Raw genomic sequence first — 26,647 nt, forward strand, 5'->3', positions numbered from 1 at the left:
CAAGTTTGCTTACCGTAAACGGTGTTTCCATAGATAGCAGGATGAATTAGCCACGCTGTTTGGGACCGTCTCACGACCGGTCAGTAGGCGGAGTTTTCTCAGTTAGTACAGAGTTTTGAACTCTGTACGTCTGCCCGGTGAGCTTCCTGTGTGATTGTCTTGTTACCTCAGTCTCTTGTAGCCAAGCGAGATGTACGTGGAAAACGTTTTTTGGTAGAATCTGTAGACTGTCTAGGGAGGTGGGAAGGGATCGCATGGCTAATTCATCCTGCTATCTACGGAAACACTGTTTACGGTAAGCAAACTTGCTTTTTCCCCTCGATAGCAAGGCTGAATTAGCCATGCTGTCTGGGAGTCCCAAGCTCCCGGGTTGTGTCCATATAGTAAGCTTTTTATGAGTTGAGGACACTACCCTTCAATAAAGGTAGACAGTCTTATTCTGTATTTAGGGTTGATAGAACTGCCGAACCCAGAGCTGCATTGCAAGATGCTTGCTGTCTGATACAGTAGTGAGATGTGAAAGTATGAAGAGAAGACCAAGTTGCCGCTTTGAAGATGTCCAGTAACAGAACTCTTCTTAAATGCGCAACAGATGCTGCTGTTGCTCGTATCTGGTGTGCTTTTGGTTTGTTGCTCAAAACAATAGAACGTTTATTGTAGCAGAATTCAATGCATTGGGATAGCCAACTAGCAATGCTTCTTTTGGAGACAGGTTGGTTTGGATTATTAGGGTTAAAGGAGAGGAACAATTGAGATGGTCTTCCTTGAGATTGAGTCCTTTGTTTGTAATAAGCTAATGCTCTTTTACAGTCTAAAAAGTGCAGAAGCTTGTGAGGGAGTCAGTTGGACCACTAGATGATCGAGGGGTTAAAGGGGCACTTAGAGAAGATAAGGCCATCGCAGAAAGATTAAATGATTTCTTTGCTTTGGTGTTTACTGAAGAGGATGTTGGGGAGGTACCCGTAATGGAGAAGGTTTTCATGGGTAATGATTCAGATGGACTGAATCAAATCACGGTGAACCTAGAAGATGTGGTAGACCTGATTGACAAACTGAAGAGTAGTAAATCACCTGGACCGGATGGTATACACCCCAGAGTTCTGAAGGAACTAAAAAATGAAATTTCAGACCTATTAGTAAAAATTTGTAACCTATCATTAAAATCATCCATTGTACCTGAAGACTGGAGGATAGCAAATGTAACCCCAATATTTAAAAAGGGCTCCAGGGGCGATCCGGGAAACTACAGACCATTTAGCCTGACTTCAGTGCCAGGAAAAATAGTGGAAAGTGTTCTAAACATCAAAATCAAAGAACATATAGAAAGACATGGTTTAATGGAACAAAGTCAGCATGGCTTTACCCAAGGCAAGTCTTGCCTCACAAATTTGCTTCACTTTTTTGAAGGAGTTAATAAACATGTGGATAAAGGTGAACCGGTAGATGTAATATACTTGGATTTTCAGAAGGTGTTTGACAAAGCTCCTCATGAGAGGCTTCTAGGAAAAGTAAAAAGTCATGGTATAGGTTGCGATGTCCTTTCGTGGATTGCAAACTGGCTAAAAGACAGGAAACAGAGAGTAGGATTAAATGGACAATTTTCTCAATGGAAGGGAGTGGACAGTGGAGTGCCTCAGGGATCTGTATTGGGACCCTTATTTTCAATATATTTATAAATGATCTGGAAAGAAATATGACGAGTGAGGTAATCAAATTTGCAGATGACACAAAATTGTTCAGAGTAGTCAAATCACAAGCAGATTGTGATAAATTGCAGGAAGACCTTGTGAGACTGGAAAATTGGGCATCCAAATGGCAGATGAAATTTAATGTGGATAAGTGCAAGGTGATGCATATAGGGAAAAATAACCCATGCTATAATTACACAATGTTGGGTTCCATAATAGGTGCTACAACCCAAGAAAGAGATCTAGGCGTCATAGTGGATAACACATTGAAATCGTCAGTTCAGTGTGCTGCGGCAGTCAAAAAAGCAAACAGAATGTTGGGAATTATTAGAAAGGGAATGGCGAATGAAACGGAAAATATCATAATGCCTCTGTATCGCTCCATGGTGAGACCGCACCTTGAATACTGTGTACAATTCTGGTCGCCGCATTACAAAAAACATATAATTGAGATGGAGAAGGTACAGAGAAGGGCTACCAAAATGATAAGGGGAATGAACAGCTCCCCTATGAGGAAAGACTAAAGAGGTTAGGACTTTTCAGCTTGGAGAAGAGACGGCTAAGGGGGGATATGATAGAGATGTTTAAAATCATGAGATCTAGAATGAGCAGTTGTGAATCGGTTATTTACTCTTTCGGATAATAGAAAGACTAGGGGGCACTTCATGAAGTTAGCATGGGGCACATTTAAAACTAATCGGAGAAAGTTCTTGTTTACTCAATGCACAATTAAACTCTGGAATTTGTTGCCAGAGGATGTGGTTAATGCAGTTAGTATAGCTGTGTTTAAAAAAGGATTGGACAAGTTCTTGGAGGAGAAGTCCAGTACCTGCTATTAAGTTCACTTAGAGAATAGCCACTGCCATTAGCAATGGTAACATGGAATAGACTTAGTTTTTGGGTACTTGCCAGGTTCTTATGGCCTGGATTGGCCATTGTTGGAAACAGGATGCTGGGCTTGATGGACCCTTGGTCTGACCCAGTATGCCATTTTCTTATGTTCTTATGCTTGTCTCGGTCATTATGATGAGGTTTAGGTTTGAAGATTGGCAATGTAATTGACTGGTTTATGTGGAAAGCCGATACTACTTTAGGAAGGAAAGTAGGATGAGGCCAAAGAGTGACCTTATCATGGTAAAATTCTAAATAAGGAGAATAGTGAACCAAGGCTTGTAGCTCACTTACTCTCTGTGCTGATGTGACGGCCACTAGAAAAACCATTTTCCATGTGAGGTATTTAATGTGGCATGAATCTAATGGCTCGAAAGGAGGCAGCATTAGCTGTTCAAGGACTATATTGAGATTCCATGGTATAGGTGGCTTTGACACCGGTGGCCGTAGGCGTAGCATGCCCTGCATGAATCTGGAGATCAACGGATGGTTGGAAATGGGAAGTCCATTATGAGAGTGGTGGAAAGCTGCAATAGCGCTAACATGCACACGAACGGAAGCCAACGCTAGACCATCAAGGTAGAGTGTATGCTTGGCTGTTGATGAGAACGGATCTAGTTGTCATGGTTTGCACCATTCTGTGTAACGCTGCCACTTTCCTGCATAGTTACGTCTGGTTGAAGGTTTCCTGGATGCAATGAGAATGTCTTCAAGATGAGATGGCAGTCCCAGGTGGCTTAATAAATGCCTTTCAACCTCCAAGCTGTCAGGTGGCGGGAATGATGCATTGGATGAAGGAGGGACCCTCCTTCCTGAGTTAACAGACTTGGATGGTTCTCCAGTGGAATTGGTAGGTGAATGGAGAGCCGCATGAGATACGGATACCAGGGCTGCCTTGGCCATGCTGGAGCTATGAGGATCATATTCACTGTGTCTCAGATGTATTTCTGAATTGTCCTTGAAATTAACAGAATGGGTGGGTAAGCTTAGAGCAAGCCCTCCATCTATGGGATGAGAAAGGCATCTGGAGCATGACGAAGTTTGCTCAGGTAAATGGAGCAAAATGCTTGTGTTTGACGGTTGCTCTCTGTGGCAAAGAGATCTATTATCAGGTTGCCTCAGCGTTGAAAGATCCTTGTTGCTACTTCTGGATTCAAAGTCCATTCGTGTGGATGAAATATTCTGCTGAGGCGATCTGTCATGATGTTGTCTAAACCCAGGAGGTAAGTGGCTTGCATTGAAACTTTGTTTGCTATTGCCCACGTCAGTATTCGAAGTGTTTCCCGACAGAGGATCCATGAACCTGACCCTCCTTCCTTGTTTATGTAGAACATGGCGACTTGGTTGTCTGTGTATCCCATGAGATGCTTGCCTCGAACTTGAGGGGAGAAGGTTTGAAGCGCTTTCCAGATGGCTCGAAGTTCCAGGAGGTTGATCTATTGTGTGCTCTCCTGAGGAGACCAGAGACCTTGAGTCTTTAGATTGCTCAGATGGGCTCCCCAGCCCCTCCTGGATGCATCCGTTGTGAGTGTAAGTTGATGGGGAGGTAACTGGAAAGGTGCTCCCGAGGTCAGGTTGTTGGTGTTTTTCCACCATCGAATGTCGATGCGCATTTGAGTTGTAAGTTGTATCCTGGTTGAGCGGGGTTGAAAGTATTGAGACCATTGACTCTTTAGTCCCCATTGTAGGCGGCGCATGTGTAGTCTGGTGTAGGGAACTACATGGATAGCTGCCGCTATGTGACCCAGTAACTGGAGGACTTGACGCGCCGAAGTATATGATCGGTTGCATAGACATCAAGCTAGTGAGGATAGCGTTTGAATCCTGCCCTGCGGAAGGTACGCTCTCTGTTGTGTTGTATCTATGAGCGCTCCAATGAACTGTAGTATTTGGGTCTGTTGCAGGTTGGACTTCTCGTAATTTATTATGAAGCCCAATGTCTGAAGGCAATTGATTGGAACATGTGATTCCGTAGAGTAGCCTGATCCGAGGCTACTAAAAGCCAGTTGTCCAGATAGGGAAATATCTGGATTGACAGTTGTCTGAGGTGAGCCACTACCACTGCTAAACATTTTGTGAACACTCTTGGGGCCGAAGATAGGTCAAAGGGTAGAACTTTGTATCGATAGTGGCTGTTCTGAGCTTGAAAGCAAAGGTATTGCCAGGAAGAAGGGTGCATGGGTATATGGGAGTACACATCCTTCAAGTCTATGGAACATAACCAGTCGTTGGGCTGTCGGAGGGAAAGAATAGTCTTTAGAGACGTCATCTTGAATTTTCTTTCTGAATGTGTTTGTTGAGATTCCGTAGGTCTAAGATAGGTCGAAGACCTCCGGACTTTTTTGGGATAAAGAAATAATGGGAGTAGAATCCCTGATTTTCCTGTGATATTGGAAATCTTTGAATGGATTTTTGGCTTTGTAGATTTTGTAACTGTTTCTGAAGGTACAGTGAGTGGGCTGATGTATTCTGGGGGGAGGGAATATGAGGGAGGCATGGGAGTGTTACAAAATTTATCTGGTAGCCTTCCATTATGATGTTCAACACCCAAGAATCTGAGGTAATTGCCTCCCAATTGGCATAAAATAGCCGGAGGCGACCTCCTATGTATGGTGGTGGAGGTGGCTCGGGATAGCTCAAAAAGATGAAGTCTGTTTTTGAGGGGGTGCTGGTGCTGGCTTTTGTGGTCGTTGTTGACGAGGTTGACCATGGGATTGATGAGTCTTAGATTGGTATCTCTGGTGGGAATAATTTTGTGTTCGATAGGTATTGTATGGTTTAAAGGGTGCCCTTGAGTAGGATTTCTTCCTGAATGAAGGGTAAAATTTCCTGGACGAGGTATGGGGTCCGTAGGAGAAGTGAGTGACAGTACCGTGGTACTCTGTTCTTTAAGAAGAGTAATGGTTTCCACAAACCTCTCACTAAAATGATTGTCTCCTAGACATGGTATGTCCGCTAACTTATCGTGGATATCCTCTCTTATAGCGCTCGCTCTCAACCATGCCATTCATCTTGCTGCTATAGCTGTAGCCGAAGATCTTGCGGAAGACTCAAACGACTCATACACAGAACAACGTAGATGGCGAAGTCCTTCTTCCATGTCTGTAAATGGCTGGGGAAGAGTATTATCAGAGGCTAATCATATGGGACGTAATCTCTCAAAACATTCAAATAAATACTGGATTATGTAAAACTGATGGTGTTGAATTTTTGTTGCTAGCATGGATGAATGGTCCTTCCCTGGTGGTGAATTGGCATGAAGTTTTGACCTTTTTGCCTTTGATAATGCAGATTCTACTACTACTGAGTTGTGTGGCAATTATGTGAAATCGTAAATTGTTGAATTACGTATATGGTACTTGAAGTCCGTTTTCCTTGATGTAGCTGTGGTGGTAAAAGGTTTCTCAAACATTTTACGAAGGACTATATCCAGTACTGTATATGGTGGTAGAGCTGTTGGCTTTGGAGGCATTTCAAATATTTTCAGTACTCCAAGAACCTCTGTCCTAGGATCAGGAATCTTTCCCGTCTCGATATTTAAAAGAGAGCCTACTTTCTCAATGAACTTTGCATAGGACAAGTCTTCGGGAGGGGAATAAGGTTCCGGGAGACTTTCTGGAGGGTCAGATGGAAAAACTGTAGATGAGCCAGGGGACGATGGCCATGGCGAGTCTGGTCGATCAGCAATTGGAGACGGTGCTGGTGGCTGAGAGGGAAGGAGTGGAGTTGGTGAAGGCTGAGAAGGCGCAAGTGAAGGCTGAGGATGTACCGTGTTTAGATCTTGAAGAAAAGTATTTAATGCCTGCGAAATCTGTAACATCGCTTTAGATGCGAGAGGTAGTGCAGGTCCTGGAGGCATTGCTGCTATGAGCAAGTCTTGAGGAGGGGATTGTGGTCTACTAAGGGAAGACCCATGAGAATCATAATCTTCGCTAGAGGTGTCAGCGTCATGGACAGAGACTAGTTCCAGATGCTGGTCAGAATCTGTGTCACTAGGTTTTGAAGATGTTAGATGTTTCGTTTTTTGTGACTTTTTTTTTTTTTTTAAATTATTTATATATAATTATTTTACATAATATACAAATAGAACATTTGTATAGGCAATACAGAGATATTTCAGAAAATATAATTTAAGGCAAAAAAAACCTCAATACAACAAAAAACATTTAACAATTCTCGTTCTCTAGTTACATAGGAAACAGGGAGAAAGTAGAGACATAAATTTATAAGGAGTATATACTATAAGCATATTGCAAAGTTAGATGTTTAAACCACAGATATATATATATCTATTCCCGTTATCCTTCATCAGGAAGCCTCCTCTCAGAAATAAAGGCCCTCAACTGTTTTGGTACAAAGAAAACATACGTATTCCTGGCAAGTTGAATTATACATTTACAGGGGTATCGTAACTTAAAACTACCCCCTAATGCTAAAGTCTCAGGTCTCATAACTAGGAAATCTTTCCTACGCTGCTGCGTAGATTTGGCTAGGTCAGGGTACACTCGAATTTGACACCCTAAAAAGGAAACATTTATGTTTTTAAAGTAACTCTTCATTATCAGAGATACCGCCATTTCATCAAAAAAGGTAACAAAAAGAACCGCACGATCCATTATTTCAATATTAGAATTTTCTAGATATTCTGTCAAATTCTGAAAATCAGATTGCAAGGGAGCTGTTAACGGTGTGCTGGTTTTTTTATGTAAAAAGAAAAGCTTTTTAACTGGTGGTATCATTTCATTTGGAATTTTTAATGCCTCAGTTGCATATCTCTTAAATGACAATAGAGGAATTTCCCCTGCAATAACAGGGAAATTTAACATTCTAAGATTTAAATGTCTCATATAATTTTCTATAGATTCAATTCGTCTTAACGATGATATTTTTTCTGAGATCATTGCAGCGTTTGCATTTTGTAGGCTTTTGATATCCTCATGTATTTTTAAAATAGAGTTATCTTGCTCAATAAATTTAGATTTTGTGTCTGATTCGAGGACACTGACCTTAGCAACTATCTCATCCAGTTTTTGGGTCTGAATATCTAATTTAAAAGACATTCCTGCTACTAATTCCCAGATGTTCTCTAGGGTTATCACCGCCGGTTTGTTTAATTGCTGGGGAGGGTTCCTTACCCCAAGTCCGGCGCTATCGTCGGTTTCAATCGGTGTTATAGGGAATACCCTTCTCATTCTTCCTCCTTCTCCCAGCATTCCACTTTCTTGAGGGTCCTGGATAACTCCCTCCACTCCACTCGTTTGGCTAACGTCTGGGCCACCCAGCGAGCTCTGTCTGATACTATCCTCAGATTGCAGCTCAACTCCTCGGTCAGCCATTCGGGGCATAGTTCTCGATGGCGTTCTGTATTCGGGAGGGCTCAGTGAAAGTTCCCCGGGTGAGTAAGACTCTCCTCTCGCCTGCTCACCAATGGGGACTGAAGCCCTTATTTGCTGTGGTTGTAGGGCGAATTCTGAAATCAGTCGTTGTCCGGCAGCTGAGTTCGGGTCTGGTGGATAGACCCGAACTTTGCCTTTCCTTTTATGAGGCATTTAGTAAATCTACAAGTATTGTTTGGAGTAACTGGATCCGGAAACTAACGGCGAGCTCCCTAAAAACACCTTCTTGACTCTCTGTCTCCCTTAATGGCGAACTGATTTGATCCGTGAGGGAACCTCCGTCCTCCCGTCCTTCTCCGGACTAAGCCGGAACAAGCCGGCGCGCCCCTTAGGGCGCACGGCTTTGGCGGTGCGCCACTCCTGCGCGGATTTTATGGGCACCTGGGTTCCTTCCGCTTATGTCAGGAGTCGGGGGCGGGGTTCTGAGCCCTTCTCTGGTCCCGGGCAAAGGCTTCCAAAATCCAGCACAGCCGTACCGATTCAGGGACAGAATGTTTCTCCGGTTTCCAGGTAGCCCTCACCTCTCTCTCAGTCACAACAAAAGTCTCTCCTGCGCCGATTTTATGGGCGCCTGGGTTCCTTCCGCTTACGTCAGGAGTCGGGGGGCGGGGTTCTGAGCCCTTCTCTGGTCCCGGGCAAAGGCTTCCAAAATCCAGCACAGCCGTACCGATTCAGGGACAGAATGTTTCTCCGGTTTCCAGGTAGCCCTCACCTCTCTCTCAGTCGCCTTTTGTGACTTTTTAAGAGATTCCTGACTTAGCAGTATAGGCTGCGTCAAGACTGATGTCCTGTGCATCGGAATTCGAGGTTGAATCGATAGCTTCGCACGTTTTAATTCATGATGCTCCGCTGCATCGCGTGGCATAGACGCTGTACGCTTGGATGCGCCTTTGTGTGCCGAGTGGTGCGCCGATGTGCTGTGCGTGTCGTTGTGCACGCTGTTGTGTGCCGATGTGATGTGTGCGTTACTGTGCACTGATGTGTCGTGTGCGTGCATCTGTGCGCCGGGGACTTGTGCATGGAGCCGTGCGCCGATGTCTTGTGCGGGGAGTCGTGCACCGATACATCATGCACCGACTTGTGCGCCGATGAGTTATGTGCCATGCATGCAGCCTGGCACTGATGCGCCGTCCAGCTTCGGCCGATTTGATTTTTTATGACCTGACTCCTTCGGTGTCGATGAGTGGGATCGAGCAGGTTCAGTAAACTGAAAACCACGTGGCTCATGAGGGGATTTCTGTGAAAGAGGAGTTGCGGCCTCAACTCCCTTTGCTGGCCTTGGTGGATTGACCGACCTGGCCGAGGTACCCTCTAGCGACACAGTCCTTTTAGATGGAGTCTTCTTCAGTCTCTTCGACGGTCCCGGCGAAGACTGTGTTGACGATACCTTTAGGCATGCAATTTTTTCTGCGCTCTTCCTTTGGGCTTTGGGAGACATACGAGCACAGTCCCGGCATGAGACTTGGTCGTGTTCTGGTCCCAGGCAAATATAGCAGTAATTATGTCCATCTGTAATGGACATAATTTTACCGCATTGGCAGTACTTAAATCCAGATGGCTTAGGAGCCATCACTGCCTATAAGAATTGAAGAAAAAACAAAATTTGAGAAAAAATCTCTTCAGAGACGAGGAGGAGAAAAACCCCGTGTGCAGACTGAAAAAAAGAGACTGAGGTAACAAGGCAATTGCGCAGGAAGCTCACCGTGCAGCTGTACAGAGTAGGCGTCTCACGACCGCCTACTGACCTGTCGTGAGACGCTCCCAGACAGCATGGCTAATTCAGCCCTGCTATCGATGGGAAAGAAGCTTAATACCTCCTCAGGGCACTGAAACAAGTCAGCCCTGCCATTATTCCCTCCCTCCCCATTGGAAAAGTACCCTGTCCCAGGGCTTGGGACTGTGATGAGTTAAAGGACTGGGCCCGGGACCCTTATATGCTCCTACCCTCCTGGCTCCTAAACTGGAGAGGAGGTTACAATTGTCTGTGGTGAGGGCTGGGAAGAAAGGGGCTTAAGGCTATAAGGCTCATCCAGGGTGCCTAATACCCTTCACCAACCTGGCAAGGGTCCGCCACACACAGACCCCCACCATTCACCCATCTCCCACTTCTCCAGAGGGCAAATGCTAGGGGAAACATGGGAGGCAGGTCATAGGGTACCTGGGAATGTGGCAGGGTTTCCAACTTCCTAGAAATATGATCAATGACACACTATCTGCCACTTCTCTGGGAACTCTGACCCCTGCTTTCCCCCTTCTCCAGCATTTCAGATCACTCAATGACCAGTCTCCAAGCTGATTTTGACGAACTAGAGTTGACTTACAAAAGTGTTGTGCAGGTGGACGAGCAACCCATGTAGCACCACCATACACGCATAGAATGAAGAGGGCGACAGCTGAATAGATGTAAAGGGACTCTTCTGGCAGACGGGACCTGCCATCCTCACTCCCTGTCAATTTTGGCTATCTATATCTCCTTTTTCTTGTAAGGGGTCTGTATTTTGATGATTTAAAACTGGGTGACCTTACTCAATACCAATAGCCAAAGCATTCATTAATCTATAAATCTACATCTGACCTAGCTCAGGAAACAGTGCATGAACAGGATTAGATATTACTGGAAACACAGTTCTCTTGAGATTTAATTTCTAATTGCTAGACACTAATCCTGAGATTTGCTTCAATTGTCTCCTTGGAGTTAGGAAAAAAAAAGCTCGGCCTGGTGAGCGCTTTCAGGGTGCTTACTTTGCTCTGGATTATGGAAAGCAAATACAGAAGTGTACGTGATTTGAATACCATTGCACTGAATAGATTGGTGACATTTCATCCGAATAATGAAATTATCAAACGAAGCAGAACACAGAGAATGCATTTCTCTATATAAGGGCTAACTGTACAGTGTTAACATACATGAGGAATGTTATTTTCTGGATGACTGCATTTTTAACATGCTAGATGCACTACGCATCCTAAGAACATAAGACTTGCCATACTGGTAAGACCAAAGATCCATCAAACCCAGTATCCTATTTCCAACAGTGGCCAATCCAGGTCACAAGTATCTGGCAGGATCTCAAGGGGTAGATAGATTCCAAGCTGCTTATCCCAAGAATAAGCAGTGGATTTCTGCAACTCCACCTTAATAATGGATAACGGATTTTCCTCCAGGAACCTGTCCAGAGCTATTTTAAATGCAGCTACACTAATAACTTTCACCACATCCTCTGACAATGAATTCCAGACCTTAATTATGCATTGAGTAAAATACTATTTTCTCTTATTAGTTGTAAATGTATTACCTAGTAACTTCATTGTGTGTCCCCTGGTCTTTGTACTTTTCAAAAGAGTAAACAACTGATTAACGCTTACCCATTCCATTCCACTCATTTTATAGACCTCATATTTCCCCTCAGCTGTCTTGTCTCCAAGCTGAAGAGTCCTAACCTCTTCAGCCTTTTTTCATAGGGGAATTGCTCCATCCCCTTTATCATTTTGGTCGCCCTTCTCTGTACCTTTTCTAATTCTGCTATATCTTTTTTGAGATGTGGTGACCAGAACCGCACACAATACTCAAGATGAGGTCACACCATGGAGTGATACAGAGGCATTATGATATTCTCTGTTTTATTCTCCATTCCTTTCCTAATAATCCCAGGCATTCTATTTGCTGTCTTGGCTGCTGCTGCAGCACACTGAGCAGAAGATTTCAACGTATTTTCAACAATGACTCCTAGATCCTTTTTGTGAGTGGTGACTGCTAGGTCCTGATTTTAAAAAGCATTTAAATGCGTAAAATTGGGTTTTACTCGAATAATTGCACTTTACTCGAGTAAGTGGGCATTTGAAAATTGCTACAATATATTCCAGTGAATTGTCCATAGGATTTGCTCTTATAAGTACACTTTACATGTGTAAATGCCTACTGAAAATTGCTACGATAGTTACATTTACACATGTAAATCCTTTTGAAAATTGACCTGCTAACGTGGAACCTTGTATTATGTAGCTATAATTTGGGTTACTCTTCCCTAAGTGCATCACTTTGTACTTGTTCACATTAAATTTCATTTGCCATTTGCATGCCCAGTCTCCCAGTTTTGCAATGTGCTCTTGCAATGTCTCACAATCCTCTTGTGATTTAACAACTTCGAATAATTTTGTGCCATTGGCAAATTTGATCACCTCACTGTCGTTCCCATTAAATATATTAGAAAGCAGTGGTCCCAGAAGAGATCCCTGGGGCACTCAAATATTCACCTTTTTCCATTGGGGAAAATTTACTATTTAGCACTACTCTCTGTTTCCTATCTTTTAACCAGTCGGCAATCCACAATAGGACACTGCCTCCAATCCTATGACTTTTTAATTTCATAAGAAGTCTCTCTTGAGGGACTTTGTCAAATGCTTTCTGCAAATACAGATACACTATATCAACTGGTTCACTTTTATCCATGTTTATTTATGCCTCCTTCAGGTACTCCCCTATTTTGAGAAAGTTAGTTTTCCTGAAGTCTAGGACCCTCGCCTTAGAATGAACCTTCATCTCTTGCTTCCTAATATTGAACACACCATCTGGTGGTCACTGTTTCCAGATGATCATCCACTATAACATCAGACATACTGTCCCCATTGGTAAGCAACACTGCCTGATATTCAAATTCAAATCAGCACCTGGGCTCTGTTCTCAGCACCCCACAGCAAGAAGAGACACCCGTGGCAACTCCTTTCTGGGAACATGTGTAATCACACATGCCTCTTCTTCCTAGCTACAGCATAAGCCCTGGAGTATGGTGATTAACAGACAGTATGCATGACATGGACCCTCTTTATGCAGCACACACATTGCTCACAGCACCTCCTCATATTTCCTGTCTTTCAGTCTTTCCAGCCCCTGCTTTATCCCCAGAGAAAGTATGCAGTGAGCCCTGGATGTGACTTTCTTTCAATGCTGGGAGCAGCAGTAGTGAAAGACCTCTGTCAGCCGCATATGGCAGCCAAGATAACAAACTCATCTGGCTGTCTGAGCTACACTGACATCTCCCTTCTTCTGCACTTATATAGGGAGGATAACTTTAAAATCTATTCATGTTACTGCATATGCACACACAAATGGATGTGCAGTGACTTATCCTAGTATTTTATACACTATGTAGTGGAATCTGTTCAGTTTCTAAAATGCCAGGTACTTATGCTCCGAAAGTACGTGCGTATGTTTCTCAATGTGCATGTATTTCCAATGCAATGAAAGCGCTTACTTTTCTTAACTACTTTATAAATATATACACACAGGGGCAGATTTTAAAACCTGCGCGCAGGCGCAGATTTGTTCACGCAACCCGGTGCGTGAACTTAAGTCTATTAAGTTTCATTTTATAGGACTCATTGTGCAGATTGCCCTGTTTTGGTAACCCTTCTCTGAACTGTCTCTATCCTGTCTAGAGGTTAGAACAATGGATTCAAATCCTACTTTCCCCACTGACAATCCTTGTCACCTTGGGCAAGTCACTTTATCTCCTATTGCCTCAAGTATTGTTATGTAATGCCTTAGCCTAATTCTAACACACAGTCAGGGTTAACCTCATGGACACTCAGAGGGTCCTGCCAAGCATTGCTCAGGCCCACCTGTATCTGCAAAAGTGCCCCAAAACTGGAAATTTCTCGCCAACCAACTGGGTTCCCACTTGCCTCTGGGCAAGTTACTTGGTAGTTTCTAGGGACACAGACTCCACACAGCCCAAGGTTTACACAGATCCTAGCAATGCATCTATAAACCAAATACAATAATTGTTGGGATTGTCAATCAGTCACAGGACAGAGCTAACAAACTAAATAGTTTATTAACAAATAGCAAGAACAGTGGACAGAAAGATATACTTTGTGAACAGCATCCTTTAAAACAATGGATTCATACAGTTAATGCAAACTTAGACATGTTTCTTTGTACTTAGTCATTGCCTATGGAGGTTAAGGAGAGGTTGTCCTTACAAGATGGTGCAGAGCTGGGACACAGATCTGATTCCTCTGGATTTCTAGCCATCCTTACAAGGTTATGTAGAACTGGGATAGGCCTTGGCACAGATTTGATTCCTCTGTATTTCCAGCCAAGATTGAAGAATTCTAGAAATGTCAGGGCTAGTTGACTGTGGGCAGTACTAAAGGCCTAATCAAGGCATAAATTAATAGTTTTTTCATTAACGGCATGAAAGATGTTATACTTATGAGGGAAGTGTACATTCTGAGGTACACTTGACCATTTCTCGTACCTTAATCTCTGCTTGCACAAGACCCTCGTTGGTGTATCCTTTATGGACTGGAAAGAAAGGGGCATGTGCCTAAGAAAAAAGGAGCCTGGCCTCACACTAGACTTTAGCACCTTGTGCCAGCATTGCAGGCATTAACAGCTTGCAGGTACTGTGTTTTCTGTCTACATTGGCTATCTATCTGAGGGCAAGGGAAAAACCAGCATTAATTGCAAGAGGTTGGGGTTGCAATACATGCTCCACAGTTGTTGCCGAAGCTCAGCTGACTTTCGGGCTGATACAGTAAAAAATACAGGAGAGCGGGCAAGCGCCCAGGACACTCTCCTGTGCGCGCGATACAGTAATTTATTTAAATTAGGGCCGGCGGTAAAAAGAGGCGCTAGGGACACTAGCACGTCCCTAGCGCCTCTTTTCGGACAGGAGCGGCGGCTGTCAGCGGGTTTGACAGCCGACGCCCAATTTTGCCAGCGTCGGTTCTCGAGCCCGCTAACAGCCACGGGTTCGGAAACCGGACGCCGGCAAAATTGAGCGCCCGGTTTCCAACCCGCGAGCCGCGGGTCTATTTCAAATTTCTTTTTTGGTTTTTTTTAATTTTCGGGACCTCTGACTTAATATCGCCATGATATTAAGTCAGAGGGTGCACAGAAAAGCAGTTTTTACTGCTTTTCTGTGCACTTTCCCTGTGCCCGGAGAAATTAACGCCTACCTTTGGGTAGGCACTAATTTCTTAAAGTAAAATGTGCGGCTTGGCTGCACATTTTTCTTACTGAATCGCGCGGGAATACCTAATAGGGCCATCAACATGCATTTGCATGTTGCGGGCGCTATTAGGTTCGGGGGGGGGGGGGTTTGAACACGTGTTTTCGACGCGCTAATACCCCTTATTGAATAAGGGGTTAAGCTAGTGTGTCGAAAACGCGTGTCTAAATGCCGGCTAACAGTGCGCTCCGTCGGAGCGCACTGTACTGTATCGGCCTGTTTGTGAGCCAATGAAATTTGAACTTCCTGTTTTGTTTGACCTGGCCTTAAGGAGCTTCTGGAAATTAGCGAGAACCCACCAAAATACATTACCAGAGGAGTGAGGTTTTGTTTCTGGAGACAGAGCTTTTCAGGGGCTTAGAAGAAGATACCCAGGATCAACAGATCAAGCAAGAGCAATGAAGGAGGCATCAAGCTGGAAAGTATATTTCTGGAGCTGGGCCAGGAATGAGACTGGGTTCTCTCTGATGCTGCAAAAAGACCAGCTACAAGAGGCTGGAGAGGATTTTTTATTACAGATGTTAATTGTGAGTTCTGATTCTTTTTTATTTGCCAACAGATTTAAGACTGGGTAGAGAAAAGAGACCCTTTTCAAGCTTAGTACATGGGGGTCAGTGAGTATCTGCAAAAAATCTTTGCATCTCTGAGGAAGGAGTTTTGACTTTGGAACTGATTGCCTGATCAATTTTGAGTAAATAACTACCACAGAAATCAACTGAGATCTCCAACAGTTTTCCATCATAGTGTGCACGCTACATCTGGGATAATATTTGCTAAATCAAGGACTCTTAGAGAAAGGAAAAACAGGAATTGGGTGGCACCTTACAGACTAACAAATTTATTGAATCATGAGCTTTTGAGGACAGAGTCCACTTCATCAGATGCATGGACACTGTCCTCAAAAGCTCAAGCCTGAATAAACTGCTTCGTCTATAAGGTGCCACCTGACTCCTGTCATTTTTTTACTACACCAAACTAACATGGCTATCCTTCTGAAGATTTTTCAGACTATAGAAAGGGATATATAAGGGAGAACTCTGAAGGGAAGGCAGTCTTTTCCCTTTTCCTTGTGCTCTGGTAGAATTATTGGAATTATTGTTTGAACAAAGGATAAACACCTTTCCTCTGTATTTAATTATTTTTTTCTATGAGGTTGAGTATATTGTATGGGGTATTTCATTAATTCTAAATTACCAAACTGCTATAATTTTTCAGTCATTTTCTGTTTATCTTACTGTATTGACAGTGCTTTCTTGCAATTCTTTATTTTCTCTTATGCTGCAGAAGTAAAATTATATTGTGTGATCAGTGTGGTTCTAACAATATGCTTGGAGATGCTTGAGCTAACCAGGAAATTCCTGATAAGTCTTCTTGGAGGGTATCTGGGGTTGTTGGAGACTCTGTCTTTCTCCCCTCCAGGTGACTGTACCTGCCTTTAGTCTGTGGGAATTTGAGCCATCTTATTTTTCTATGGTGTTGCCCCCTACCTTTGGCATCTGGTCACACAATCTTATAGCTCCCTTACATCTTATGATGTCAATCTCCAGCAGAAAAGCTTCCACAGCTGGCCTCTTGTTGCGACCGTCAGTCTTCGACGGCTTTGCCCCGCCTACCTCTCACTACTTGCGGCTCCTCCCGCTCACCTCGGACTACTGGCTGTCGCGGCGTCTGTTTGCCGTCCTCTCCGGCGTCCCCAGACCGGCTTTGGTGCTGCCTCTCGCCATACTCCTCCAAGGTAACTTAGGGCGCGCGCATGCCGCCCTTATCTTTATTTCCACATTGGCACGAACCTCAGGGGCATCCCCCTGATATGATATCACACTGCCCAGATATTTAAGCCTACAGTATTTGCTAGCTCATCGAGTTAGCAACGGTAACTCTACGGATGGGATTCGCTCTCTGTACTGAAGCTGCTCTGCCACTCCAGCACTATCTGGAACTCTTACACCCTTCGGGGTTGCTAACGGGGTACCCGCTCCTCGGGGGCCTCTTCTGCTTCTTTCAGGTGCTATCAGGAAACCGGTACTCACTCCTTGAGGGCCCATTTCCCTGAGTCGCTGCCTGCATCTTCAAACCTTTCTACTTGGAGGACTTCACTAACAGTTTCCATCTGTGAGTACAACTATCATCTTTTCCACAGTACTGCTTCACTGGAACCAGGTACTTGCTCCTCGAGGGTCTGCCCTCTGTTCCGGTGCCAGACCTCTCATCTAGTGGAATCTCTGTTACTGCTACATGAGTACAATACAACCAAGTCTCTCTGCTCTAAGGGATCAGGTACTCGCTCCTTGAGGGCCTGCTCTCCCTGTCTTGGAGCTTCACCTAATTCTACCTGGGTCTCTGAATGCTTCTTATTGTGTACTCATAACTCTCAGTCTCTTTCCACTACAGCACAGCCTAGCAGAGGATTTGCTGTTCCAGTGTTCTGTGGGAGACCTGCCCAGCCAGGCTCTACATCCACTACTCAATATTGCCACCTCTGGTGGCTTCCAAAACTGTTTAATAAAAGATTCAAATCTGTGTTTGTGTGTCCAGAGTCTAGCCTGACTCTGTGGTCCCTCGCGGGACTGCCCCCCGTGGGCATGGTCAGATGCCACAGTGTCCAAGGATCCACCCAAACGTCAATAACCATAACACCTCTCCAGGAGAAAGGCTTCCACAGCTGGCCACAGCTGAGGTTTGTGGAAGCCTTCCTCCTGGAGATTGACACCACGAGGTGTAAGGGAGAGAAGGACTGCAACCTGGAAGAGCAGGCAAACCAGCTCCTGCCCCTCCCCCCTGTTTTCAGCTGGGAATGAACGCTGTGCTATTTAATTCAAAGCACAGCGACGTACAGCTGAAGCTGCGTGCCAAAGGGGCGTGCCCCTGGGAAAGATTTTGGAAAAAAGATTCTCTCCATATCTATAGGGAGAAAGAGGAAAATAAAGATCTTGGCTTCTACACCCATGGTAAAGGAAGTGAGAGGACCGATGGATGACCATCTAGTAAGGAGGGTGAGTCAAACCTCTAGAGAGGTTATCCCAGATATTACATTGTCATCTGGGGCTTCTGTGAGAGTCCTGCCCAGAGCCATATATCCAATCCACCCTCTGGTAGCAATGGGGTTAGTGAGGTTGAAACTTTCCCAAAGCTGATGACTTTAACATCTATTAATCACAGAGGGAAAAACTTAATGGATCAGGCATCAGAGGCCAAAGCGGCAGATGAAAGTAATACAGCAATGTGTGCAAGTAACTTGCCCCTTGAATTAGATCTAGAAGTGACTGAGCCTGAAACTATTACCTTGACAGATGTGTGGAAAGCTGTTATGAAAATGGAGAGAAGATTATCTCAATCCATGACCCAATCCACCAATTTTGCTTTAGAAACTAAGAATACATTAGAAAACCATGGAAAACTTTTAGAACAATTGGAAACTTCAAATACAGCTACAGCCATGCAAATTGCATCATTGCTGACATCAGGAACTACCTTTATTACAGACTCATTGATTATATATAAACAAACAGGACTGGAAAATTCCTTTTGCCACTCACTCATCTAGCAACCCAGCTAACTCTCTCACGGGCATTTTGATTCAAATGTACTTGAAACATTTTTATTACTTATTTTTACTTCTACGGCAAGCTTCTTTTCAAATTCTCACTTAGCCTGCATAATTACTTACATAGAAATGTTGGCAGAAAAGGACCAAATAGTCCATCCAGTCTGCCCAGCAAGTCCACGGTAGCATCTGCCGCACTGTGCAGGTTACCCCATGCTTAACAGATTCCCAGTCCATAAAAGTCGAGTCCTTGTTGGTTGCTGTTTGAATTCAATTCCCCATTAGCCCTTGCTATTGAAGCAGACAGCAATATTAAATGGCATTAAATGTACTAGGCTTATTGGTTAAATATAGTATTGGTTAAAGAATGGTTAAAAAGGCCCAATTGATACCTCATTGTTTCATGATTCCATCTCGTCTGTACTTTCAGATTCATGCTTTGACAATTTCTCAGCTGCACTTTCTCATGTTATTGCCTCGGTTACCTCAGTCCTTGACAATTTGGCCCCTTTAAAAATCCCTAAGCTGCATAAACATAAGTCGCCACCTTGGCTAAATTTCCCTGCTGTGAAATCTGCTAAGAGCTCTCTTAGAAAAGCCGAGCGTATCTGCAGAAAATCCTCCATCTTGGTCCATGCTCAAACGTTTAGGAAGCTTCTTCTTGATTTTCAAAACTGTATCAATTTTGCCAGGAACGAAAATTTTGTAAAACAAATTTGTGAGGTTGGCTATAACCCGAAGGTTTATTTAACATTGCTAAGCGTCTCATGAATTCTAACGCGACCTGAAAGGTTATTGCTAATGCACCTAGAGTGCAATCCTTTTCGACCTTCTTTCAGTTGAAGATCCAAAACATCTGTCTGTCCTTTTCATCAGTTCCAAATTGGTACTCAGAACTCTTTCCTAAATTTCCATCTACTTTCAGTCTTGTCAAGTTAATAATAGCCCCTTCTAAGGATTTTATTGCCGTCCATAGTGAGTCCAATGTAATCTCTGTAGGTTTATCCAAAGGCAGCGCAATTCCCCTAGCTGCTCCTGTTTCCGATTTTCCCTCTGTAGTTGGGATTCCTTCTCCCTTTCCTTCAGATGATGTTCCTAATTTAAGGAAATCTGCTGGTAAATAATAAGGTGGGGGAGGGAAGCTTGGTGCTCCAGGACTTAAAGATGTTTCGGCCATAGGGTCCGATATCCACTCCATATCGGAACCCTCAGTAGCCACCGCTCCTGGTGTCAGTCCAGATGTTAGTGTGAAAAAGGCTGGTATCCATGACTGAGAAGGCTCTATCAAGGGAGAAGAGGGCTGTAGATTCTAATCAACGTTTTAACAACATTGAAACATACCTTGCTAAAAGTGAAGAAAAAGTTGATCAAATGGGAATAAAAGTGGGCAAATTAGAGAGCTGGCAGCAAAAGTTTGCTAGAGCAGAGATATTATACGATAAGAAATTTGAAGGGATAGAAAATACTTTAAAGTATTTAAATTTAAGAATGATTAATTTCCCTAAGCATGATTTAATTTCAGCATATGATATGCTTAAAGAATATCTTGTGCAAATATTAAAAATGCCAGAACAGTCACTGCCTGTTTTTTCAAAGATTTACTATGTATTATCAAAAAGTAATGTAGTTGAAAAGAATAAAACAACTGAAGGTCAGTTAAATCTGTCAGAATTAATTGAGTCTTCAACTGAGACAGTAATACTGACTAGATCTACACTACATGTTCACCTTTACTTTTGCCTCAGATAGGGAGGCAGTCTTTAGACTTTATATGCAAAATCGTTCTGCTGAGTTTCATGGTGATAAAATACGGGTATATCCTGGTTTTTGTAGAATGACAAGTCAGAAGAAAACAATTTCTTGATATGAAATCAGAGGTAGAATCCAAGGGTGGAAAAATGCTATTGAAATTTCCATGCAAATGTGAAATTGTTTATAAAGACCAAAAATATGTATTTTTTGAAATATCACAACTCAGAGCCTTTCTTGATTCCCATTCCCAAGAATCTGTAGTAGAGGAGCTTGTTGCAAGTAGAAAGTAATCTAGATGATACTCATTTTTTTTTTCATTTGTCATAAAAGAGGGAATCTATACCTCTGTTTTCCTCTAGTCTGCTTTTTTCCTATTATTTACCCTCCTGAATATTACCTTGAATTTCAGATGTAATTTGTTTCTTTTCAATGGAATACGTTGAGTAATAATGTGATCTGAATATTGTAAACAAATAATTGTATTTGGTTTCTTTTAAAAGCCTAAATAAAAACTTTAAATTAAAAAAAATTTAAAAAATTTCCATCTATTTGGGATAAATTTGAAGTTGTTTCCACTCTTGAGGTTGAGAATTGCTTAGCCAACTTGAATGACACTATTTGTCCACTCTTTCAGTGCTCAACTTCTCTCTTTAAATCTTCAAGAAATATATTAGCCCCTTGGCTTGCTAAACTAATTAATTTATCTTTAGACGAAGGTAATGTTTTACGACCCCTCAGGAGAGCCATTGTGCGCCCTCTTTTAAAGAAACCATCACTTGAACCCACAGATCTGAATAATTACCTCCAGTCTCTTCTTTACCTCACCTCACTCAGCTTACTGATCATCTTGAGAAGCATGAGGTCTTAGATCCTCATCAATATGGATTTAGACGTTCACTTAGCACAGAAATTCTGTTGTTATCTCTTACAGATTTCCTCAGATGAGGTATTGACAATGGTCAGCAATTCATTCTGATTTCCCGTGACTTATCGGCTGCTTTCAACACCATAGATCACAACATATTACTTTTTCATCTACAGGAATGTGGTATTTCCGGTAATGTGTTTAACTGGTTGTCTTCCTATCTCGTGATCGTTCTGTAAAATTTCAGAATTCCCTCTCAGCCTCTTCTCCAGTTAAAACTGGTGTTCCACAAGGCTCCACTCTTTCAGCTACCTTGTTTAATATCTATCTTGCCCCATCTGCAAATTTCTGGCTACTCTCACCAACTGCTACAAACTTTATGCAGATGATATACAGTTTGTTCTGCGAATTCGACCTTCATGGGAGGAAACACAAGAATTATTCAATATCTGGTTTTCAACCATTAAAAAATGGCTTAACTTTAATAAACATGCTCTTAATATGGGAAAAAAAGAATTAATTGCTATTCATAGCCCTCATGCATCTCTACAAGAATCGACTTTTATAAACCATTCCCTTCCTAATAATTCCTAACATTCTGTTTGCTTTTTTTTGACTGCTGCAGCACACTGGGCCGATGATTTTAAAGTATTATCCACTATGATGCCTAGATCTTTTTCCTAACCTAACATCGTGTAACTACAGCAAGGGTTATTTTTCCCTATATGCAACACCTTGCACTTGTCCACATTAAATTTCATCTGCCATTTGGATGCCCAATCTTCCAGTTTTGCAAGGTCCTCCTTTAATATATCACCATCCACTTGCGAGTTAACTATTCTGAATAATTTTGTTTCGTCCGCAAATTTGATAACCTCACTCGTCGTATTCCTTTCCAGATCATTTATATATATATTGAAAAGCACTGGTCCAAGTACAGATCTATGAGGCATTCCACTGTTTACCCTTTTCCACTGAGAACATTGACCATTTAATCCTACTCTCTGTTTCCTGTCTTTTAACCAGTCTGTAATCCATGAAAGGACATCGCCTCCTATCTCATGACTTTTTAGTTTTCTTAGAAGTCTCTCATGAGGGACTTTGTCAAACGCCTTCTGAAAATCCAAATACACTACATCTACCGGTTCACCTTTATCCACATGTTTATTAACCCTTTAAAAAAAATGAAGCATATTTGTAAGGTAAGACTTCCCTTGGGTTAATCCACGTTGACTGTGTTCCATTAAACCATGTCTTTCTATATGCTCTACGATTTTGTTCTTGATAATAGTTTCCACAATTTTTCCCGGCAATGAAGTCAGGCTCACTGGTCTATAGTTACCCGGATTGCCCCGGAGTCTTTTTTAAATATTGGGGTTACATTGGCCACCCTCCAGTCTTCAGGTACAATGGATGATTTTAATGATAGGTTACAAATTTTAACTAATAGATCAGAAATTTCATTTTTGAGTTCCTTCAGTACCCTAGGATGCATACCATCCAGTCCAGGTGATTTGTTACTCTTTAGTTTGTCAATCTGGCCTACTACATCTTCCAGGTTCACAGTGATTTCGTTCAGTTCATCTGACTCATCACCACTGAAAACCATCTCTGGAACTGGTATCTCCCCAACATCCTCATTAGTAAACCCTGAAGCAAAGAATTCATTTAGTCTTTCTGCAATGGACTTATCTTCCGTAAGAGCACCTTTAACCCCTTGGTCATCTAATGGTCCAACCAACTCCCTCACAGGTTTCTCGCTTCGGATATATTTAAAAAAAAGTTTTTATTATGAGTTTTTGCCTCTGTGGCCAACTTCATTTCAAATTCTCTCTTCGCCTGTCTTATCAATTTTTTACACTTAACTTGACAATGCTTATGTGTTATCCTATTTTCTTCAGATGGATCCTTCTTCCAATTTTTGAAGGATTTTTTTTTGGCTAAAATAGCCTCTTTCACCTCACTTTTTAACCATGATGGTAATCATTTTGCCTTCCTTCCATCTTTCTTAATGTGTGGAATACATATGGACTGCGCCTCTAGGATTGTATTTTTAAACAATGTCCATGCCTGCTGAACACTTTTAACCTTTGCAGCTGCACCTTTCAGTTTTTGCCTAACTATTTTCCTCATTTTATCAAAGTTTCCCTTTTGAAAGTTTAGTGTCAGAGCTGCAGATTTACTTGTTGTCTCCTTTCCAGTTATTAGTTTAAATTTGATCATGTTATGATCACTGTTGCCAAGTGGCCCCACCACCGTTACCTCTCTCACCAAATCCTGCGTTCCACTAAGAATTAAATCTAAAATAGCTCCCTCTCTGGTTGGTTCCTGGACCAATTGCTCCATGAAGCAGTCATTTATTACATCCAGGAACTTTATGTCTCTAGCAAGTCCTGATGTTACATTTACCAAGTCAATATTGGGGTAATTGAAATCTTCCATTATTATTGCACTGGCAAATTGGTTAGCTTCCCTGATTTCTCTTAGCATTTCATCTGTCTGACCATTTTGTCCAGGTGGACGGTAGTATACTCCTATCACTATACTCTTACCCAACACTCATGGGATTTCTACCCATATAGATTCTACTGAGCATTTAGTCTCTTGTATGATCTTTATCCTGTTGGACTCTATACCCTCCCAGACAAAGTGCCACACCCCCACCAAGTTGATCCTCCCTATCATTGCGATATAATTTGTACCTTGATATAGCACAGTCCCATTGGTTATCCTCCTTCAACCAGTCTCTGTGATGCCAATTATGTCAATCTCATCATTTGCTGCTATACACTGTAACTCTCCCATCTTACTTCTTAGACTTCTGGCATTGGCATACAGACATTTCAAAGTGTGTTTTTTATTTGTATTAACAGCCTGCTTTTCAGTTGTTGGGGATAATTTGGAAATCATTAGCTTCGGTGATTTTTTACATATAGGCACATGGACTATGTTTGCTTTTAATGGAACCTCTCTGTTGGGATGCCCTAACTCTTCTGTTTCATTAGTATCTTTCAAGGATACATTTCTCTGAACCATGCACTGCTGAGTGACTGTCGGCTATCCCCCTTGTTCTAGTTTAAAAGCTGCTCTATCTCCTTTTTGAAAGTTAGTGCTAGCAGCTTGGTTTCACTCTGGTTAAGGTGGAGCCTATCCTTTCGGAAAAGTCTCTCCTTTCCCCAAAAGTTTCCCCAGTTCCCTACAAAGCTGAATCCCTCTTCCCTGCACCATCGTCTCATCCATGCATTGAATCTCTGGAGCTCTGCCTGCCTCTGGGGATCTGCTCGTGGAACAGGAAGCATTTCAGAGAATGCCACCCTGGAGGTTCTGGATTTCAGCTTCCTACCTAAAATCCTAAATTTGGCTTCCAGAACCTCTCTCTCACATTTTCCTATGTCGTTGGTGCCCACATGTACCATGAAAGCCGGCTCCTCCCCAGCACTGTCTATAATCCTATCTAGGTGACGCGTAAGGTCTGCCACCTTCGCACCAGGCAGGCAAGTTACCAGGCAGTCCTCATGTCCATCAGCCACCCTGCTATCTACATTTCTAATAATCGAATCACCAACTATGATGGCCAGCCTAACCCTTCCCTCCTGGGCAGTAGCCCTGGGAGACTTGTCCTCAGTGCGAGAGGACAATACATCACCTGGAGAGCAGGTCCTTGCTACAGGATCACTTCCTGCTACACCAGAAATAAGCTATGGTAGATATACTTTCTGATGTGCAATATCTTTTGAACAGAAGAGTTGAAAAAAGCACAATATTTGGAGTTGAATCTTGCCGGAAACCTATCTAGTGATAAAAAAGATCAGAAATTGCATCTAGCAAAATTGATTAATACCAATTTAAAAAAAAAAAATCCGCTGTGTGAAACTTGGCCAGAGATGGGCTCTGTTTAAATATATGTGCCAATAAATATCTTCAAGCTAAGGCGACTGATCTGTCTTGCTTATGTTTGCCTCATTTCTTCATTTCCATCCTGTAGTGTTTAGGAATCCACAGTGTTTATCCCATGCTCCTTTGAATTCTTTCACTATTTTTGTCTTCACCACCTCCTCCAGAAGGGCAATCCAGGCATCCACTACCCTTCTCCATGAAGAAATATTTCCTGACATTGGTTCTGCATCGTCCTCCCTGGAGTTTCATTTTGTGACCCCTAGTTCTACTGATTTATTTTCATCAGAAAAGGTTTGTCAATTGTTCATCATTAAAACCTTTCAGGTATCTGAAGGTCTGTATCATATCTCCCCTGCACCTCCTCTCTTCAGAAGATCCTTCAGCCTCTCCTCATAGGTCTTCTTATACAGACCCTATACCTTTCTGGTCGCTCTTCTCTGGACCGCCTCTATCCTGTCTTTGTCCCTTTTGAGATATAGACTCCGGAACTGAACACAGTACTCCAAGTGAAGCCTCACCAAGGACCTGTACAAGGGCATTATCACCTCCTTTTTATTATTAGTTATTTCTTTCTCTATGCAGCTCAGCATTCTTATGGCTTTAGCTATCAACTTGTCACATTTCTTTGCCATCTTCAGATTGCCAGACACTATGACCCCAATGTCCCTCTCTTTGGTCCATGCACATCAGTGTTTCACCCCTCCCCCCCATATACAGTTCTTTTGGATTACCGCACCCCAGATGCATGACTCTGCACTTTTTGGCATTGAATCCCAGCTGCCAAGTCTTTGACCACTCTTCAAGCTATCTTAAATCTCCTTGGCCCAGGAGAGTTGGCAGTCAGCGGGTTTGGAAAATGGACGCTCAATTTTATGAGCGTCCATTTTCCTAACTGCTGCACAGCCACGGGTTAGGAAAGCAAATGTTGCTTACCTGATGTAACAGGTGTTCTCACAGGACAGCAGGATGTTAGTCCTCACAAATGGGTGACATCGAAGATGGAGCCCACCACGGAAAACTTCTGTCAAAGTTTAACAGAACTTTGACTGGCCCCTACTGGGCATGCCCAGCAAGGCACTGACCCTGCAGCCAGCAGGGGTCTCCCTTCAGTCTGATTTTCAAAGCTACAGGCAGTGCCTAAAAAGTAAAAACAAAACGAACCCAACACCGCGGGGTGGCGGGCGGGTTTCGTGAGGACTAACATCCTGCTGTCCTGTGAGAACACCTGTTACATCAGGTAAGCAACATTTGCTTTCTCACAGGACAAGCAGGATGGTTGTCCTCACAAATGGGTGAGTACCGAGCTGAGGATGTCCTGACTTGCACCAAATGTACCCAACGGCGTGCAAGAGGCACAACAACTGGGGAGGAATTTGGTAAGGACATCTGCACCCTACCGGGAGGTGGAAGGGTGTTGGTACATTAAGTTGGAAAAAGGTTACGCAAGACAGATTGGCCGAAGATGGAGTCCTGTCTTCCAGCTTTGTCCAAACAATAATGGGCTGCAAAGGTATGGAGAGAACTCCAGGTTGCAGCTTTACAGATGTCAGGAAGCGGCACCGATCGAAGGTGTGCTACTGAAGTCGCCATGGCCCTCA

The 26,647-nt window shown here is 43.0% G+C and overlaps 1 protein-coding gene across 1 annotated transcript in view; it reads right to left on the bottom strand.

Moving 5' to 3' along the window:
• Window positions 1-26,647, bottom strand: part of FIG4 (FIG4 phosphoinositide 5-phosphatase) — a 600,391-nt gene that overhangs the window by 5,785 nt on the left and 567,959 nt on the right.

The sequence above is a fragment of the Rhinatrema bivittatum genome, chromosome 3 (assembly GCF_901001135.1).
Source record: "Rhinatrema bivittatum chromosome 3, aRhiBiv1.1, whole genome shotgun sequence".
Taxonomy (NCBI): Eukaryota; Metazoa; Chordata; class Amphibia; order Gymnophiona; family Rhinatrematidae; genus Rhinatrema; species Rhinatrema bivittatum.